Source organism: Dasypus novemcinctus, chromosome 14 (genome assembly GCF_030445035.2).
Source record: "Dasypus novemcinctus isolate mDasNov1 chromosome 14, mDasNov1.1.hap2, whole genome shotgun sequence".
In the NCBI taxonomy this organism is placed as follows: Eukaryota; Metazoa; Chordata; class Mammalia; order Cingulata; family Dasypodidae; genus Dasypus; species Dasypus novemcinctus.
In genome coordinates, this window is record NC_080686.1 from 28,605,429 (window position 1) to 28,625,860 (window position 20,432).

General features: G+C 41.0%; 1 protein-coding gene across 2 annotated transcripts in view; it reads left to right on the forward strand.

Moving 5' to 3' along the window:
* The window catches only part of DNAJC5B (DnaJ heat shock protein family (Hsp40) member C5 beta), an 88,802-nt gene that overhangs the window by 67,489 nt on the left and 881 nt on the right, over positions 1-20,432 (forward strand). The window lies entirely within an intron of this gene.

Genomic DNA, 20,432 nt, shown 5'->3' on the forward strand with positions numbered 1-20,432 from the left:
AGCTTGATGACCCTTTGTCAGCAGAAGATTTTCTTTGAAGGAATTATCTACCTTTAAATTTATATTTCTTGATCTTCATTAGATAAGGATGTCTAAAAGAGGAGAGAAGCCAATACTCACAGTCAGAGAGTAAGACAAAATGCCTCTAGAATATACTACTCTGCCTTTAGGAGAGGGGGAATGAAATAGGGTAGAGTAAAGAAGAGTGTGTGGAGCCAGGGTCTTATATTAATTGTGCACTAAAATGCTATGCAACACATTTTACTGTGCTTGGAGATTTGGCCAGTATATTAAGATAACAATTTGAAATTTGCTTTTCATATATGAGTATTGGTTTGAAAGAAGTGTGGTTAGCATTTCTCTCTTCTATTGTTCTCTTTTTTACCCAGAAATGCCAAGGTGCAAAATATAGTAAACCAAAATGAGGTGATCATCGCTCCAGAATAGAATAGCTACTTAACACTTTATTACCTTCTGATGCTTTCCTAGACTAATACAGAAGAGCAACGAACAGGAGTTAACTATAGAAATAAATATCTGAATTAAATTCAGTGACTAAATATCTCAAAGCTCATCTTTTTTTCCCCAAAGTTTACTTTTAAGGACATGTTATAGGACATTATAGATATTTCTTATATTATGAATATTCAAATTTTGACTTACCAAATTCTCTTTTGCCCACTGACTTACATAAAACAGAAGTTTTTCACCTGCCTTGTGATAACTTAATAATTCTAACTATATCTAAGGTTTATAATTTTTCTTGCATTTCTGTTAATAGGTACATATTTCAAACATACCCAAATGTACTTGTAATATGTACATATTTCAAACAATAGCTAAAGTCTAAGATAACCTTTGATGCTGTAGCAGTACTAGTCTCTGTTTAAAAGTGGTGAACAGCATGGGATTGGGACAGAGAGGAGAGATTTATTTGGATAATTATGTCTCAATTATGTCAAAAGATATAATCCAGTCTTTACACTAAATAAAGAAAACATAAGTTCAAAATAATTCAATATTCACTGTAAACTACTGAATTTGCAAGATGATTCCCATCACTATCTCAAAATAAAAACATAGTCACAGTGGGATCCTAGGAACCACAAAGGGGTTCTAAGGGATTCTATAATGCTTATGGGCTAATCAGGATGGGAGAGAAATGATGCCTTGGAGAAAAATTCCTCCCCATTTCTTTTTCTTGGAAAATATGAAAGTAAAAGGTAAATATAATGGATACCAGATTATATCCCCTACTTTCAAATGCTCGCATTGTGAAATTTTTAAGTGGTATATTTAAAACTAGATCATCTGGATCTTTTGCTCTCTTGCTAGCTGAAGGCCACAATGAAATAAAAACTCTGCTAGCTAACCGGGCTTTATTGAACATCTTGTGAGAGAACCTTGTTCCCTGGGGTTGTGTGGGGGAGACAGAAGAGAGAGGAGAGAGTGGGGATGGGGGACACGTAGGACATGGCACAGAGGTAAGAAGCCAAGGGAGCTAGTTATCTGGGAACACCCTGGCAGAGCAAACAAAAAACACAGGAGCTAAATTCAAGTTTTTTCCCCTAAGCTGAAGGGCAGTGGACTGAAATCCAACCAAAACTCTTGAGTTAAACTGCCATCCCCAGCCACCCAAAACTTGTGAAGTCATGATTTCCCCCACTTTTTATGAGGAGAGGGGAATAAAGTATCTAAATGAGGAGATTTTGTAGTGTTAAACTTGAACCTAAAAATGAGAAATTCAGTGCACAGAAAAATCCGTTGCTTGCTTAACTGCTCTTGCAACTCACCTGGATACAACCCAAATAAATTCACAACCACTGAGTTGGAGAGGCCATATGGCTTGTAATTAGATTCTTGCTCTTGGCCAAGATATTGAGACATTTGTTACATTTACTTGCTGTTCAGCAGTAATTATTTCTTACTAGCAAGGAAAATTGCATAAGGAAGAGATTAAATACATTGTTCCTTTTTTTTTTACCATGTCTCACTCAATCCCATTCCTCTCCCCTCCCCCAATCAAAAGACACTAATTTCTAAAAATAATTCATGGAAAATAATGCTTGCAACTAGTCCAAAACTCTTTTTCTTCATACGACAATATGAAGCAAACACTATTAAGGCACTGAGGCAGCACAACAAAATATGAGTCAGCTCAGAATGCTGCCTGAAAAGCAGTTTAAAGTGGACCTTTGATTTGTGATTGCTGAGGTTTAGCAAGCAAAGTTAGTAGACTAGTATGTAGAGATAGCTTCTCATCAGTAAACATTTATTGAGCACTTTGCATTTGCATGACACTATGCTTGGAGCAAGAGAAAGACACCATTCCTGCTATCTTGAATCTTATAATTTAGTAGAGGAGAGGAGGGGACAAATATTAAATACAAATACTCTTAACACATAGTAGGTAAATTACAGGTATAGTGAGCCTGCCCAAGGAGAACAGGGGTTGTGAAAGTAAATAGTAGGGCACCTTATCCTAGATGCTGGAAAGGACAGTTTCCCATTTAATGCTGAAGGCTTAAAGAATAAGGAATTAAGAGGCAGGGGATAGATGATGAAGATTGAGACTATCCTAGATGGGATGAATCTGAATAACAACAAAGTATCTGACACTCTTTCTCCCTATATCCATGTTGGTAAGATGGAGAGAGGAGCTAAACTCTTCCCATTTCTAATTGTTTATCTGTAAATTATTTAGGGTTTCTGCACAATTGTCCATATCATCTATGAATAGAATCATTTAAATTCTTTTCCATTCCTCATCCTTTTAAATCTTTTTCTTGCTTTTCTGTGCTTCCTGGGACTTCCAGTAAAATGTTAAGAGAAGTCATCAAATTGGGCATCTTTGTCTCACTTTCGATATTACAGGAGATGATTTCAAGGTTTCATCATACTTATATTTGCTGTAGGTTTTTGATCAGGTTAATAAAGTTCCCTTCTATTCTTTTTGTTAGAACTTTTAAAAATCATGGATGTGATATTTTATTAAGTATTTTGTCTTCATAAATTGAAATGGTCATGATTTTTCTCTTTTAATCTGTTAAAATGAAGATTAGATGAATTGGTTTTCCAACATCAAAACAGCTTTAAAATTCCTGTATGGTATGCATGATTGTTTTGTAAACTCACATCTTCTCTAATTTAAAAAAAACCCTGCCCTGTCAGAGGGATGTCATCAATATGGTGACCAAAGACATCTCCAGAAAAAAAATTCCCCACAGATCCAGCAAATAGAAGGGAAAATCCCACTACCTTAGAACTCTGGAGGATGGTAGAGACCGGAGAAGGACGCCAGAAAAGATGAATCAAAGAAAAAGAAACACATAAGGTGTGTTTCTGCCCTGGACCTGCCAGTCCAATCCCTCTCCCTGACTCAGTCCTGTGCAGATTTGGAATTGCTCAGGATAGTAGCCTGAATCCCTCCCAAATCCCAACAGGGACATAGACCATAGAGCCATTCACAGCAGAGTTAGAACCCCATCCATATCCAAGCACAGAGACCCAAGTCCACAGAGAACAAGGGTGGAATTCAAACCACTAAAGAGTACTTCATACAAAGGGACCCCAAAGAGGAATTTTTTAAAAGGAGACAGAGAGTCCATGGTAAAATTGCAGCTGGAATGTGCCACACTCATTCAATCCATTTTCTGTTGACTGGACCTCCAAATGCAAAATGGACTCTTCTGGAGTGATGCATCTTTCTGGATTGACCCCAGTTGGCTCACCAGCACAGTATACCCTAATGGAGAAGAAACTGAAGGCAGAAAGCATTATTGAGAAAAAAAAGGAGGTTAAACTGAACTGATATAAAGTAAGAGGCTTCCATTAACTGGAAAGTATAAGGAAAATGAGTCACTGAGTGAGGAAGAGAGTTTAAACAAATCATAGGAGCTGGGGGAAAAACTTAGCACAAAAACAAACAGAACAGATCAAGATTCCCAGAAAGTGAAGAGAAAAGGAAGCTTACTTCTGGAGGTGAAACAAATACACAAAAAGTTAAATCTTAAAAATTATACACGGTGGGAGGAGTGGAGGGTGGGGGGTGTACATATTTTAATGTAATATTTTTTGTGATATATTTATCATTAAAAAAGACAATTTAATTAAAAATTATATTTAAAAAATAAATTACAAATTGCTGTATATAAAAAAAAATGATACATATCCAGGACAAGAATTAAATGAAGAAGAGTTGAGAAAATTTGAATAGCTAAGCTCAGGCTATCATAAGGGTCCAGAAAAAGTTGGGCCAAGTGTCCAATAAGAGGCTTAACACAAAGTCAATCAACAATAAAACCAAAGACCTTGAAAAGAGTAGGAAAAATAGGGTACTGAGTGAGGAAAAGAATTTAAACAAATCATAGGAACTGGTGAGGAAATTCTGCACAAACACAAACAGAACAAATCAAGATTCCCAAAGAACAAAGGAAAGGAAGTTTTCTCCTGGAGGTGAAACAATTCCACAAAAAGTGCCTTCTTAAAAACTATACCACATATCCAGGGCAAGAATAGGATGAAAAAGAGCTGAGAAAATCTGATCAGTTAAACATGAGCTATCCTAAATGCCTGGAAAAAGTTGGATGAAGTGTAAAAAAAGACCCTTCATACAAAGCTAATCAACAATAAAACCCAGACAAGGTGAAACTGACCTTTGCAGTTAACTCATCAAGATAATCAGATGCCTAGATATCAAGAAAAAATTACAAGCATACTAAGAAATGGAAAGAAATGGCTCAATCAAGGGAACAAATTAAAACTTCAGAGAAGACATATAATTTGGAACAACTAAAGAAGTTCAAATGCACCTCCTAAAAGAAGGAGATGAGGAAAATAAGCATAAAGAGATAAAGGATATTAAGAAGACAAAGTGTGCACATAAAGAAGAATGTGGAAGTATATAAAGGAACATAACAGAAATTATGGAGATGAATGGCACAATAGTAAAGGTCAAAAATAGAATAGAGGCATACAACATCAGATTTTAAATGGCAGAAGAAACAGTGAACTAGAAGACACCATAATGGAAATCATACAGTCAGAAGAATACATGGAGAAAAGGACAGAAAAAAGTTAGCAGTAAATTGGATATTAGGTGAGGAGATTTCCAAACTAAATGTGGAAAGCATGGCCTGCCTTATCCTTGCAGCTTATAGCAAAATGTGAAAGCAAAGGAATAAAGTGAAAATTGAACTTCTGGGAACAAAGAAACCAGAGACTGATGGTTTGAGAAGTTCCAAGTGTTTGGAAAAGGAGTCCACAGAGAATGGTGTCCCATGGAAAGATTTCACTGATCATGGAGCCACCCAGTCATTTCAAGGTAAATCAGGATTGGAAATACAGTTATCCATGAAGGATCTGTGGAAGGTCTTACAGTCTGATGGCATGGACCCATTTTCTGCATGCAAAACAAACAAGTTTCTTAAAATGTAATCTGTATGAACATAATCACTGCCAGCCTGGACTGAAAGGGACAGAAAAAGAAGAGATTAAAGGAAGAACAATGTGAAGAACAGTGAATGCGGAGGTCTGGACTTAAGACATCTTCTTTGGCCAAGAGAGGGACCCACACCCAAATGGAAGGAAAGGGTGAGTTTTCCCCAGCATTTGAAGAGGGTGGGCCTTTCACCACATTGTTCAGGGAGAATGTTGCTGCCCCAGGCTTCAGAGAAGGTGAAGTACTTTCCCCAGGGATGAGGGAGAGTTTGGTCACCACCCCACTGTTCTGAGGGGGATGGTCTTGTGCCCTGGAGATTGGATAGAGTTTAGCCATCACCCCAGTGTTCTTGGAGGGTAAGACCTAGAGCTCAGCTGCCACTCAGATGCTTGATGAGCTGAGAAGATGGCTATGGGGCAAGCCATTGGAAGGCATGGGCATGTCACTCCAAGCCCCAAAGAGAAGAAACCATCATTCTATAGATGATTTTCATACTTTGAAATCTAACGGGGGGGAGGGGGGTAAAACTCTAACCCAAAGATTGGGTAAGGTGTGGCAATTTTCCCAACAATCTTGGAGGGTGAGGTCTAGAGCTTGGTTGACACCCAGATGCTTGATAAGGGTAGAACCAAGAAAATGGCCATTGAACAAACATGTGGAAAGGGTGAGTTTCCATAAGGCATGAAGACTAAGAAACCATCATCTTAAAAATGACTCTCAGACTGAAATCAAATGGAGGATCCCCTGCAGGTTTACTGAACTCTAGAGGACCCATGATTCATGTTACCTTCCCAATTTCTCCTTATTGTAATGAAAATGGTTATCCTTTGTCCATTTGTGTATTGGAAGCAGATAAATTGTTTTGTAGCTTCAGATGTTTATAATAGATGGGACTTTGTCCACAGACGAACTCTATTTCATTAAAGTGGTTGTGAAATGAAAAAAAAAAAAGAAATCTAACAGAGTATGCCCTGCAGATTTTCAGAACTGTTTAGGATCCATGACCCCTGTTTTCCTTCTAATTTCTTCCTATGGCAATGGGAATGTTTATTCTATAACTGTCTCTCCTTTGTATATTGTTTTGTAAGTTTCAGAGGTTCACAGCCAGAGGGGAATTTTGCCCCAAGGTAGACTGCATGCTTGTAACTAGTTTTGATGAAACTTTATACTTAGCATTTTACTGAAATGATTTAAGGTTTTTGAAATACTGTGATAGAATGAATATATTTGTATGGAAAGAACATGTCTTTCTGGGGTCTGAAGGGTGGCATGTATCAGTTTGAAGCAGGCTGGACCCAGAAGATCACGTTCTTAGAGTTTATCTATTTCTGTGCTTGTAAACCTATTGTAGATGGGACCTTTTGATTAGATCACTTCAGTAGGGCATGACCCAGGGTGAATCTTAATCTTTTTACTGGAGTCCTTTCTAAAAGGAGGAATGAAAGTCTCACATACAGGGAAAAAAAGTGGCAGAGACAAAGAAACTCTGAGAGACTAAGGGAGAGGTCCCAGAGGCTGTAATCAGTGGAGGACAGAGGAACAGAAAGAGGTCCCTGAGAGGCTGAAAGAAACAAGGCCCAGAGGAGAGGGGAGAGACAAACCATTTGCCTGATCACCCATAGCTCAGCTCAGGGAGAAAGTCAGCTTAGAGGTGAATGAAGAACTGGCAGAGCCATCATTATGCCCTGTCATGTGCCTTATCACCCATAGTTGAGCTCAGAGAGAAAACATCTTTAGATGAGGTCGCCATGTGCCAACTGCCCACAGCTGCAACTTGGTGAGACATCATCTTTTCATGATGCCTTGATCTGGACACTTCCAGGGCTTCAGAATTGTAAATTTTTAAACTAATAAATTCTCATTGTAAAAACCAATCCATTTCTGGTATATTGATCCCAGTAGCTTTTAGCGAACTAAAAGAGGACATGTATGAAAAATCCACAGCTAAGAGCACACTCAATGGAAAAAGACTGAAAGTTTCCCTTCTAAAATCTGGATCAAGACAAGGATGTCCACCCTCACCATTGTTATTCAACCTTGTACTGTTCTAATCAGAGCAGTTCAGCAAAAAAAAATAAATAAAAGGCATCCAAATTGGAAAGGAAGAAGCACAACTTTCACTATTTGTTGATGACATGATTCTACATACAGAAAGTCATGCGAAATCTACAACAAAGCTACAAAAGCTAAAAAATGAATTCGGCAAAGTGGTGGGTACAAAATCAACATGCAAAAATCAGTAGTGTTTCTATACACTAGTAATAAGCAGTCTGTGGAGAATATTAAGAAAAAAATTCCATTTAAAATAGGAAATAAAGGAATCAAATATCTAGGAATAAATTTAACGAAGGATGTAAAAGACTCATACACAAAGATCTGTAAAATGTTGTTAAAGAATGCAAAGAAGACCTAAATAAATGGGAGGACATTCTGTGTCCTCAGAGTGGAAGATTAAATATCATTAAGATGTCAACTCTACCCAAAATGATATACAGATTCAATGCAATCTGAGCAAAATTCCAACAGCCTTCTTTGCAGAAATGGAAAAGTTAATTATCAAATTTATTTTGAAGGATTAGAGGTCCAAAATAGCTAAAAAAAAAAAAAAAAAAAAAAAAAAACCTCTTGCAAAAGAACAATGAAGTTTGAGAGCTCACAATTCCTGACTTTAAAGCATATTACAAAGCTACAGTGGTCAAAACATCATGGTTCTGACACAAAAATAGACATACTAACCAACAGAATCAGTGTTCAGAAACAGACCCTCACCTCTATGGCTAATTCATTTTTGACAAGGCTTCCAAGTCCACTTAAGTGGGACAGAATAGTCTGTTCAACAAATTGTGCTGGGAGAATTGGATATCCATATGGAAAAGAATGAAAGAGGACTCCTACCTCACACCAAAAAAAAAAAAAAAAAAAATTAACTCAAAATGGATCTAGGACCTAAATATAAGAACCAGGACTATAACACTTATAGAAGAAAACGTAGGGAAGTATTTTCACTATCTTGTGTTGGGCAATGGTTTCTTGGACTTTATATCCAGGGCATAAGCAACAAAAGAAAAAAAGAGATAAATGGGGCCTCCTCAAAATTACACTCTGTGCATCAAAAGACTTTGTAACAAAAATAAAAAAGACAGCCTACTCAATGAAAGAAAATATTTGGAAACCACATATTCAATAAGGGTTTAATAAACAGAATATATTAAAAAATCCTACAATTTAACAATAAAAAGACAAACAGGCCTCACTCTGTGCCTCTCACTGCACCTGAGAAGATGGCAGAGCAGGTGTCCAAGTCAGTGTATTTGTATGTCTGGGTAACATTTGTCAATTACCCATTGCAGTAACAGTTTTTTGAAAACTTGTAAATGATCGGAATATTTCAGATAATTGGAGGATAGACAGTGCTGCAATATCCACATATGATGAAACAGGAAACCTTCCTGATTATCAAGGGCAAAATTGCATGAAGAAGCATGATATTCCTATGAATCACATTACTAGGCAGATTACCACAGAAGACTTTGCCACATTTGATTATATACTATGTATGGCTGAAAGAAATCTAGGAGATTTAGAAAAGGTAATCATTTAAGGTTAAAATTCGATAAGTAGCATGTTAGTTTTGTTGATTTTTTTTTAATCAACTGAGTTTTTAGTCTATAGTTATCATGTAGTTTTATCATCTGATGAGGAATCATTTCTGTGGTCACCCCTTCGGGCTGAAGTGTGGTTTGCTGGCCTGGTGAGGGGCGGCGGCCGCAGTAGGCCTATTCCAAACCGCTGCCCCCATAATAGGGTGGTTGGTCAGGCCCACCGCCACCCCTGAAGGAAGCTCGGCATGGGCGCAGAGTGCCCTCGGGTCTCCCCTTCTCGGCAGCCATGCTTCCGTGGCCGCCCCTCCTCCCAGATAGCGCCACACGATGCCTTCTTTCTCCCTGCGCAGGCGTAGGGAGGAAAATTCCAGTCTGCCCTTTTCCCTCCCCCCGACAGCAGCAACAGCCAGGCATGGGCGGGAAACTCAAGTCTGCCCTCTACCCCAGCAACAGCAGTCACCAATCCCTAAACCCTGCCACTTCCCTCAGCAACAGCAACAGCCAATCCCTAACCACCACCCCTCCCCTGTCCAGTACCTCCCACTGACCTTTCTCCGGCAACCAATCAGAGCAGAGCGTGGCTTCGACCAATCAGCCTTCCCCAGCCCCTATAAAACTGTTGCCTCTCCCTCAATAAAGTGGACTTGCGTGTTTACCTTGTCTCCATGGTAGTTCTTCTGCCGTGCGCCCTCCAGTCCTGAGAGCCCCTGACAAGGGCCTGGCCTCCCTTGTCCCCAGTTCGTCACCTGCTTCTCCAGGTGACCCCTTCGTCGCCGGCTTCGCCGGGCGACCCCGTCAGCCGAACCACGCAACCCCTGTGAGACCGACCCCTCGTCTGCTGCCGGACCGACCCCTCGTTCCAAGCGGGACCGATCCCTCGTCCCAAGCGGGACCGACCCCTTGTCCTGAGCTGGACCGACCCCTCGTCCGCAGCCAGACCCCACCTCTACCGACCGAGCAAACCGTCGCAGCTGGCGCCCAACATGGGGCAGTGCAACCCCACCACAACCTCACTCCATAACCTGGCGGCCCCCCCTCCTCTCTTCTCACCGTGGGGCTTCTCTCGTGCAACATTGCTGCTACCTGAGCCTTGGCTACCCCATATGATCCATGGCGGTCTGGGAGAATCGCTGGATAGCTTTCTCCTTCCATGTTGGGGGTTTATACCGACCCACTATGATTAAGAGGAGCCTTGGATTTCTCGGGAGTGCATGATTGCACGTCTGAAGTAACCCTACCACAGCCCTACGCCCTCCTCTCTTCTCACTCCTATCTTTTTCGCTCTGCATTGCTGCTCCTGAACCTTCGTGACCTCATATGATCCACGGTGGTCTGGGAGAATCGCTGGATGGCTTTCTCCTTCCATGTCGGGGGCTTATACTGACCCGCTATGATTAAGAGGCGCCAATAAAACTCTCAGGAGCACGTGCCTGAGCACCTCCACCCCTGCCTTCACCTCTGCCTCCTCCCCTCCGCGCTTGCTCCCCTTTGCCTTGCTTCACTGCACGTCACTCCGCCTTCCCCTCGTCAGGGCCTTCTTTTGGCCCGCAACTACCGTCGGAGTCCCATCGGCTCCGACCCCTCGTCTCACCGCGCACCTCGGCTCCCATCGCCATGCTCTCAAGGTAAGGGCCCCTTTTCTTATCGGCTCCAAAAGGCCATTAGCAATGGGTAACATCCTATCTGCTAAGCAAGCCCTGCAAGTTCGGGCCCTCGCCGGTCTCCTAGACACTCACCGGTGTAAGATCTCTTTGAAACAGCCCCAAGTCTTCTGTAACCGTGGCCCCCCATGCCGCCATCACTCTCAAGCAGCTCCAGCCCCACTAAACGGCCTGCAACCCGCTTTCCCCGGCCCGCGGCCTGCTTTCTAGCATCTAATAACGTTTCTGCTTTTGCCTCCCCATACTTCTGCGGAGCTTCCTCCTGTCTCGACCTCACTCCTCTTCTCAGCTATCCAAAGCGTCCTTTCTCGTCCCCTGCCCCCCTTCTTTTTTTGCTTGAACCCCCATTGCGTTGCAGATTGGGCCGCCCCATGTCGGCCCGCCCCGTTAACATCGGCCTCTCTCGCGCCCATGGAGACTTTGGCCTTCTTGTTGCCCTCGCCTACGTCTCCACCACTCCCGACGCTGCCGCCACCACCGCCGCTGGTGCCCTGACACGACTTGTCCTCACAGCTGCGATCCTCCAGACCATCACACAGTCTGCCTCTGCCGCTCTTCGCCGCCAAGAAGAGATCAACTACCTGTAACGCGCTGTCATTCTGGACTTTTAACAGCAGATGGACCTTATAGCCGCTGAGATCAACGAGAATTGGACATTGGCCACCCTTGCTTGCAACGGCAAGATACCGCCCCCCAAATTGTACATTTATATCCCCGTCATACTCACCTCCCTCTTCAGCCCCGCTTCCCTCATTGCTTACTGCCTCTTGGGCCTTGGCTACTTGTTGCTGCTGCCATCCTGGCCCTTATTTGAAAAGAAGGGGGAAATGCGGTCACCCCTTCGGGCTGAAGTGTGGTTTGCTGGCCTGGCGAGGGGCGGCGGCCGCAGTAGGCCTATTCCAAACTGCTGCCCCCATAATAGGGTGGTTGGTCAGGCCCACCGCCACCCCTGAAGGAAGCTCGGCATGGGCACAGAGTGCCCTCGGGTCTCCCCTTCTCGGCAGCCATGCTTCCGTGGCCGCCCCTCCTCCCAGATAGCGCCACACGATGCCTTCTTTCTCCCTGCGCAGGCGCAGGGAGGAAAATTCCAGTCTGCCCTTTTCCCTCCCCCGACAGCAGCAACAGCCAGGCGTGGGCGGGAAACTCAAGTCTGCCCTCTACCCCAGCAACAGCAGCCACCAATCCCTAAACCCTGCCACTTCCCTCAGCAACAGCAACAGCCAATCCCTAACCACCACCCCTCCCCTGTCCAGTACCTCCCACTGACCTTTCTCCGGCAACCAATCAGAACAGAGCGTGGCTTCGACCAATCAGCCTTCCCCAGCCCCTATAAAACTGTTGCCTCTCCTTCAATAAAGTGGACTTGCGTGTTTACCTTGTCTCCATGGTAGTTCTTCTGCCGTGTGCCCTCCAGTCCTGAGAGCCCCTGACAAGGGCCTGGCCTCCCTTGTCCCCAGTTCGTCGCCTGCTTCTCCGGGCGACCCCTTCGTCGCCGGCTTCGCCGGGCGACCCCATCAGCCGAACCACGCAACCCCTGTGAGACCGACCCCTCATCTGCTGCCGGACCGACCCCTCGTCCCAAGCGGGACCGATCCCTCGTCCCAAGCGGGACCGACCCCTCGTCCTGAGCTGGACCGACCCCTCGTCCGCAGCCAGACCCCACCTCTACCGACCGAGCAAACCGTTGCACATTTCCTTTATGATTTCTTCTTTGATATATAAATTAAGCCTACATGTGTCTTAATTCATAATGTGGAGATATAGTGAGCTGATTGGTGGGCCCCCCAAGTGTCCATATCCTACTCCCCAAAACTAGTGAATTATTACCTTATATGGCAAAATATCTGATTAAGTTTGTGGTAATTTGTTATAGCATCCACAGGAAACTAATACAGCTTTTAGTACCAGGAAGTGGGGTAGTCCTGTAAAAAATCCCTAAAAACATGGAAGTAGCTTTAGAATTGAGTGAATGGGTAGGGGCTAGAAGAATTTTGAGCAGCATGATAGAAAAAGTCTAAATTGTCTTGAAGAGATTGTTGGTAGAAAAATTAATGTTAAAAACGCTTCTCGTGAGATCCTAGAAGAAAATGAGGAACATGTAACTGGAAACTAGAGGTAGATGGCCATCTGCTGATGGCAGAAAAACTTGGCTGAATTTTATCCTATAGTAGAACACAAAACTTCTAAGTGATGAACTTATATTTAGCTGAGGAGATTCCAAGCATAGTGTCAAAGATGTGATCTGGTTTCTTCTTGCTGCTAATAATAAAATATTAGAAAGAAGAGATAAATTGAAGAAGGAACTGCTAAGTAAAAAGGAACCAGCCCTTGATGATTTGGGAAGTTCTCAGCCTACCCATATTGCAAAAGATGTTAAAATTAGGAGATTAATTGTTAGGAAGTATTCTCAGAAGAAAATACCAAGTTTGTGGACACTAGACAACCTTTTTCTGAAGAGGTTAGACAAGAAATTCATGGATCACTCAACCACCTTGGCAAAAGCCAGGAATACAGATAAGGTTAGCCAGGAAAGACCTTGTGTAGTAGTATGAATCCCCATAACATACATGGGAGACCCACAAGGTTTTAGAGCATGTTATGATAGAAACACTGCCATCTTGGACTGAAAAGAATAGAGACTAGATGAAATAAAAGATGCTCAAAATCAAAGGCAGGAAACTGTTGGAGAACTACTCAGTTGCAAATGTGCAACCTTTTCAAGAAAAAAGAAGACTTTGAGGGTAGAGTTGCAGACCTAAACTAGCAAGTCTCAGATCCAAAGGGTAGTGCTGTGGGCCCAGAGGGCAGAGCCACAGGCCCAGAAGGCAAAACCTCAGTTGCAGATCATTAACTCAGGACTTGAAACCAAATGGAATTTGCCCTGCTGGATTTCAAATTTGAGCTCTTTATATCTTCTATTTTCTCTCTTTTGGAATAGGAATGTTTGTAACTGCTATCCCTGTGTCTGCCCCACCATTGTATCTTGGGAGTAAATAACTTGTTTTCTAGTTTCACAGGTCCACAAACAGAAGAATTTTGCCCTAGGATGGATCCACAGTCTCAACCATACCTGATCTAGAGGATTTAGATGATGAGATTTGGAGCTTCTGAACTGATGATATTTGGATGAGATTTTGTAATGGGTTGATGCTGAAATGGATTGAGACATTTTGGGATACTGCACATGGAATAGACATGAATTTGAAGGGGCCAAACAGTGGACTTTAGTAGGTTAAATGGTAGCTCCCAAAAAGATATGTTCACGTCTTATTCCCTGGAACCTGTGAATATTATCTTATACAGAGAAGAGTGAATATTATCAATAAAACAAAGGATGAGATCAAGCTAAGGATCTTGAGAGGAAGAGTTTATCATAGATTTTGGATGGGCTCTCAGTGCAATCCCATATATTCTTGTAAGATTAAGGCAAAGGGATTTTAAATATAAACACTGAGAAAAGGTGATACAAAGATGAAGGCAGAGATTACAGAGTGATAAGGCCACAATCTAAAGAATACTTGGAGATACCAGAATCTGGAAGAGGTAAGGAATGGAATCCACCCTTGAATCCCTGGAGTGTGGACCTGCCAACACTTTGATTTCAGACTTCTGACAAAACTGCAAGAGAATAAATTTCTGCTGTTTTAAGCCACTAAATTTGTGGAAATTTGTAACAGCAACCCTCTGAAAGTAATACAAGCTTTTTTTCCAAATACCTTTTTGTTTTTCTGTAACTTCATTTCACTGTGATTAGAGAATGTGGAAAGTATGATGTCAATACTTTGAAATGTCTTAACACTTGCTTTAAAGCCTTTGAACTTGGTGAATTTTATAAATACGTCAAACAAAGCATTCTGCATTTATTGGGTTCAGTGTTCCACATATGCCTATTAAACAAAACTGGTTTATTGAACTTTTAAAATTCTTTTCTTTTTTTCAATTTCAGTGGATATGTTCACAACCATATAATGAATAGAAGTGACAGCGTGTGGATAAGGAACTCTCTGTCATTAAGTTTCAGTAGCAGCAAGGCTCTCAAATTTTAATTTTTTTATTTTTAAAGAAGTTTAGATGCAGGTATTCTCTGTATCCCCCTATATTTTTTAGTATTTTTTATTTTTAAAGAAGCTTTAGATTACATAAATGTTATGTAAAAAATGTTACATAACATAAATGTTATGTAAAAAATGTTACATAACATAAATGTTATGTAAAAAATATAAGGGATTCCCATATGCCCCACTCCTTCCCCCTCCCACACTTTCCCACATCAACATCCTCATTAGTGTGGTAATTTGTTACTATTGGCAAAAACATATTGAAGCATTGCTAACTATGGATTACGCTTTATATTACAGTTTACACTCTGTCCTGCACAATTTTGTAGGTTATGGCAAAATATACAATGGCTTTTATCCATCACTGCAATGTCATGCAGGACAACTTCAATGTCCTGAAAATGCCCCCGTATTGCACCTACTCTTCCCTCTCCCATCCCTTAGAACCTCTGGTTGCCACTGCCTTTACATAAAATGATAAGAGTTCTTCCATTGCTAGAATAATAGTCTATAACAGAGTAATATGTCTACTTTAGCCCACTGCTCATTCCCCAATCTTGAGGATTTGGGGCTAGTGATGTCCACTCTGCTTCTAATTGAGAGGGAGCTTAGATCCTATTGGGCAGACAGGTGAAGCTATCTTGACTGCAGTTGTAGACACTCTGTTCCTTGGGATGGGCATTGCCCTTTATCATATCCTTGTTAGTTGTCCTGGGTGAGCCCAATCAATTGGAGAGTAGGTGTTGCAACTCTGCAAAGATTCAGCGCTTAACTGGCAATGGATCAAAGATTTAAGACTCTGGGACATATATTTATCAAGTATAGTGCTAATTAGAGGTCAAGTAAAAGCAGCAAAAGAACCAGGTATAGAGAACCTATAAATGAGTCTAACTGTTACACTGGGGTGCATAAATTCCAAAGTAAGGCCCATTGATAGGGTACAGAATTCCTGATCTGTCTGCCTTGTTTATAGTTTCTAGATGTTTTTCGAGCCCTGAGGAGCCTTGCTATTTGAGGCACTGTTTGATGTGGCCTCCAATGAGATTCTGCTGAGACTTGCATGAGTGTAATGTCTGGAATGACCTTCCGACTCACTTTGAAGTCTCTTAGCCATAAAAACTCATTTGTATTTACCATTTCCCCCTTTTGGTCAAGGTCTTTTTCCAGATGCATTGCTAGTTGGCACTTGGTAATAATCCCTTGGGTCCAGGGAGGCTTATCCCTGAGAGTCATGTCTCATGCCAGGGGAAAGGTGATGTGTTTATACGCGGAGTTTGGCTTAGAGAGAGGCCACATTTGAGTAACAAGGAGGCTTTCAGGAGCTAACTCTTAGGCAGTATATAATTCTAGGCTAAGTTTCATTTTCACAAGAAAAGGTTCATAAGAACAATCATCAATATCAAGTGCCTGGCATGATGGTCTGTCTTCCTTCACTAGGCACTCCCTTGCACTCAGGGGATTTTTGCTGTCCTATCAGAGAATGAAGCAGAATTCCCCAAAATGAGAATTCAGTATTCTTTTGGTTATTGTGTAGATCTCCACCCACTGAGAAATTCCCCATGAACACGTGAACATATTCATATGCCTTAGACGCATGCCCCAGGTGAACCCCTTCCCACACATGTCCCCATCACCTGCACCAGTGATCTTTCCCTGTCACTGTTGTGACCCTTCTGTGAAATGAAGCCAAAAAAAATAACCGAATAAAATAAGAAAATTAAATAATTTAAAAAATAACAAATACAAAAAATTTTATATAAAAGAAAAAAAATTTAAATTGTTTTAGACAATGTGTCTTTCATCACTGTAAGATCTGTTGCCCTGTACGTACAGTGACATTTTCTTCCGTATCTTCCCTCAGTGTCTTATTTTTTTTCATTTTCTCTTCAAAGAAGCTTTAGGGTGCAGAAAGTCACAACGCTTTTCAAACCCTTTATATGCTTAAATATTTTTTGCTTGCTTAAGCAGTTACTGAGAGAAGCATTCGAATTCTTCACTGTGATGATGGATTTTTCTATTTCTTTATAAAGTTCTGTCAATTTTTGCTTGGTATATTTTGAGGTCATGTTATTAATGCATATAAGTTTAGAATCATCAAAGCTACTTGATGAACTGAACATTTTTTTATATATAGTCACCCTCAAGCCCTAATAATGCTTTTTGCCTTATATTCTGTCTGTTAAAATACAGTTACACTAGCTTTCTGTTAGTTTTGCTTGATATATTTTTTCCATATTTTACTCTCAACCTTTTGTTATTCCTGTTTTTTGATGTTTCTTTCGTAAAGAGCATACAGCTGGGTTTGTTTTTTTTAAACTCAGACTGACAATATTTTTCTTTAAAGTCAAATGGTAAGTCCATTTATATTATAATTAATGATATTTTTATAAAATACATATGAAATAAAGATAGAGTGTTGCCTATCTTTAAGAAGACAGACTCTAAAGGAATACTGCCTAGGTTGCATACCAACTATATTGCTACCTGTGTAACCTTGAGGTAGTTACTTAAACACTCTGTGTCCTGGTTTCCTCATCTGTAAAATGGGTATAATAATAAAAACCCTACCTCATAGTGCTGTTATGACTATTAAGACAGTTAATATATTGTTAATATATATATACCGTGGAGAACGGTATTGGGCATGTGTTTTGCTGTTAATATTTTTGTTGCTATAAATATCAATTTAAATTGATATATTTTTCTATTTCTCTTTCCTTTCTTCATTTGGATACGGTATTTTTTCTTATGCCATATCTTTCCCTCTTTTGGTTTGGAAATTATGTTCTCTGTTCTGTTCTTTTAGAAATTTATCAAGCACATTTCAGTTATCAGAGTTTTTTGTTTTTTTTTTTTAATTTTTTTATTTTTTATTGACTTTGTAATAATATTACATTAAAAATATATATGTGAGGTCCCATTCAACCCCACCCCCCCACCCCCCCTCTCCCCCCCCCCAACAACACTCGTTCCCATCATCATGACACATCCATTGGATTTGGTAAGTACATCTTTGGGCACCTCTGCACCTCATATACATTGGTTCACATCATGGCCCATACTCTCCTCTATTCCATCATGTAGGCCCTGTGAGGATTTACAATGTCCGGTGATTACCTCTGAAGCACCATCCAGGGCAGCTCCATGTCCCGAAGACGCCTCCACCTCTCATCTCTTCCTGCCTTTCCCCATACCCTTTGTCCATTATGTCCACTTTTCCCAATCCAATGCCACCTCTTCTATGTGGACACTGGATTGGTTGTGTCCATTGCACCTTTATGTCAAGAGGAGGCTCAGATTCCACATGGATGCTGGATGCAATCCTCCCATTTTCAGTTGTAATCACTCTAGGCTCCATGGTGTGGTGGTTGTCCTTCTTCACCTCCATCTTAGCTGAGTGTGGTAAGTCCAATAAATCAGATTGTAGGTGCTGGAGTCTGTTGAGGCTCAGGATCTGGCTATCACATTGTCAGTCCAGAGATTCAAATCCCCTAAATATATCTTAAACCCCAACATTAACTGCACCTCCAGCACATTAGCATGAAAGTCTTATGAAGGGAGATCCCATCTGAGTCCAGATTCATCACACATAAACACCATTTCCAAAGAGGGGCCATCTGCCCTGGTAGTTAACCCCATCGGCCATGACCATAACTCCCATGGGTCTCTTTAGCCCTCAAAGGAACCAATATCTGGGGGTTGTATCTGCTTTATCTGTCTCTCTGACTCTGCTCAGTTGTGCATGAGGGCAAACCTTCTGCCAGCCTCCAGACTCTTTTTTAGAAACTCGTAGCCATATAAACTCATTTCTCCTTTCCATTTCCCCCTTACTTTAGGTCAAACAGCATTTTAAAGTCATGGTATTTTATGTAGACATGGATATTCTGCTGATCCGAGTTATCAGAGTTTAAGGTTAACTCTTATCTTTACCCTCCTCCTGAACAAAACAAGGACCTTAGAGCACTTTAACTCTAATTGTCTCGTTAATGACTTACATATATTGTTGTATTTTAGTTTTATCTCAATTTTAAGCCTCGTAAATTATTTATATTTTCCTTATATAGTAATTATATTTTACTCACATATTTATCATTTTCTTTACTAATCATTCTTTCTCATAGCTCAAACCTTCCATTTGATAACACTTTCTTTTCTTGAGTCTGCTGGGGGAAATTTTCTGATTTATACCTTTATTTTCTGTTTGTTTTCAGAAGAAATGCAACTTAATTAGAAGGTCTGTCAACAAATTTAGGTTGATAAATACTTTAGTACATTAAAAATGTTTTTCTGTAGTTTTTTTGCTTCCATACTTACCACTGAAAAGTAAGATTGCTTTTAAAACCTTGCCTTGGGTATTCTACAATGTCACTTAGGTGTTTTAAATATGGATTTCTCTTTAATTTAACCTCCTTGGTTCCTGAATCTGTAGATTGGTGTCTTTCATCAATTCTAGAAAATTCTCAGCCACTAAATCTTCAAATATTCCCTCTGCTCTTTTTCTCTTTCTGAAGTTCCAATCAGATGTAAGTTACACCTTATCACTGTTACTGTCTCTTAATTTCTTTCACATTTTATTTCTTTGTCTCTGTGCTACATTTTAGATAATCTCCTCAGTTCTGTCTCCCACCCTAATTCTCTCTGCCATTAGGCCCATTCATCCTGTTTGTTTGTTTTTTTTAATTTCAGATGTTTTATTTTTCATCTCTAGAAGTCATATTAATTTAAAAATCTATTCAGGCGGTGGACTTGGCCCGTCTACCACATGGGAGGTCCGTGGTTCAAACCCAGGGCCTCCTTGACCTGTGTGGAACTGGCCCATGCGCAGTGCTGATGCGTGCAAGGAGTGCCCTGCCACGCAAGGGTGGCCCCCTGCGCAGGGGAGCCCCACGCGCAAGGAGTGTGCCCCATAAGGAGAGCTGCCCAGCGCGAAAGAAAGTACAGCCTGCCCAGGAGTGGTGCCGCCCACACAGCTGACACAAGATGACGCAACAAAAAGAAACACAGATTCCCATGCCGCTGACAACAACAGAAGCGGACAAAGAAGACGCAGCAATTAGACACAGAGAACAGACAACCGGGGTGGGGGGGCAGAAGGGGAGAGAAATAAATAAATAAATAAATAAATCTTTTTAAAAAAGTAATCCTGTTTCATTGCCTTTAAAAAATAAAATTAAAAATTTATTTGGTTGTCTTTAAACAAATGTAATTCTTTCGTATTTGGTGTCTGATAAATGCACTATCTGAAATTGTTCTGGGTTGGATTTGACCTACTGCATCTACTAGTTCTCACTCACTGTGCCTTGTTTCTGTGCATAGTATCTCTCTCTCTCTCTCTCTCTCTCTCCACCTCCCTTTCCCCTCTCTCTCTATATATACACACAGACACACATATAGATATATATTTATATCTACTATGAACTCATATTTCTTATAAGTTTGTAGTGATTCCTTGAGGCTTGGGTCATTCACTTCTGCTAGGTGCCTGGGACCACATCTTGACCTGGGCCACTTTAAAGTAATCACCTTGAAGGTTTTTCTTTAGAACAATAAGGCAGTGTAAATTTGATTTGTTCTGTGCATGCTCACTGGTTTGGGGTTAAACATTTTAAACACTTTTTTTCCTCCCTTAACTCAGCACAAAAATTCAAGACTGACAAATTTCCTTGCAGAC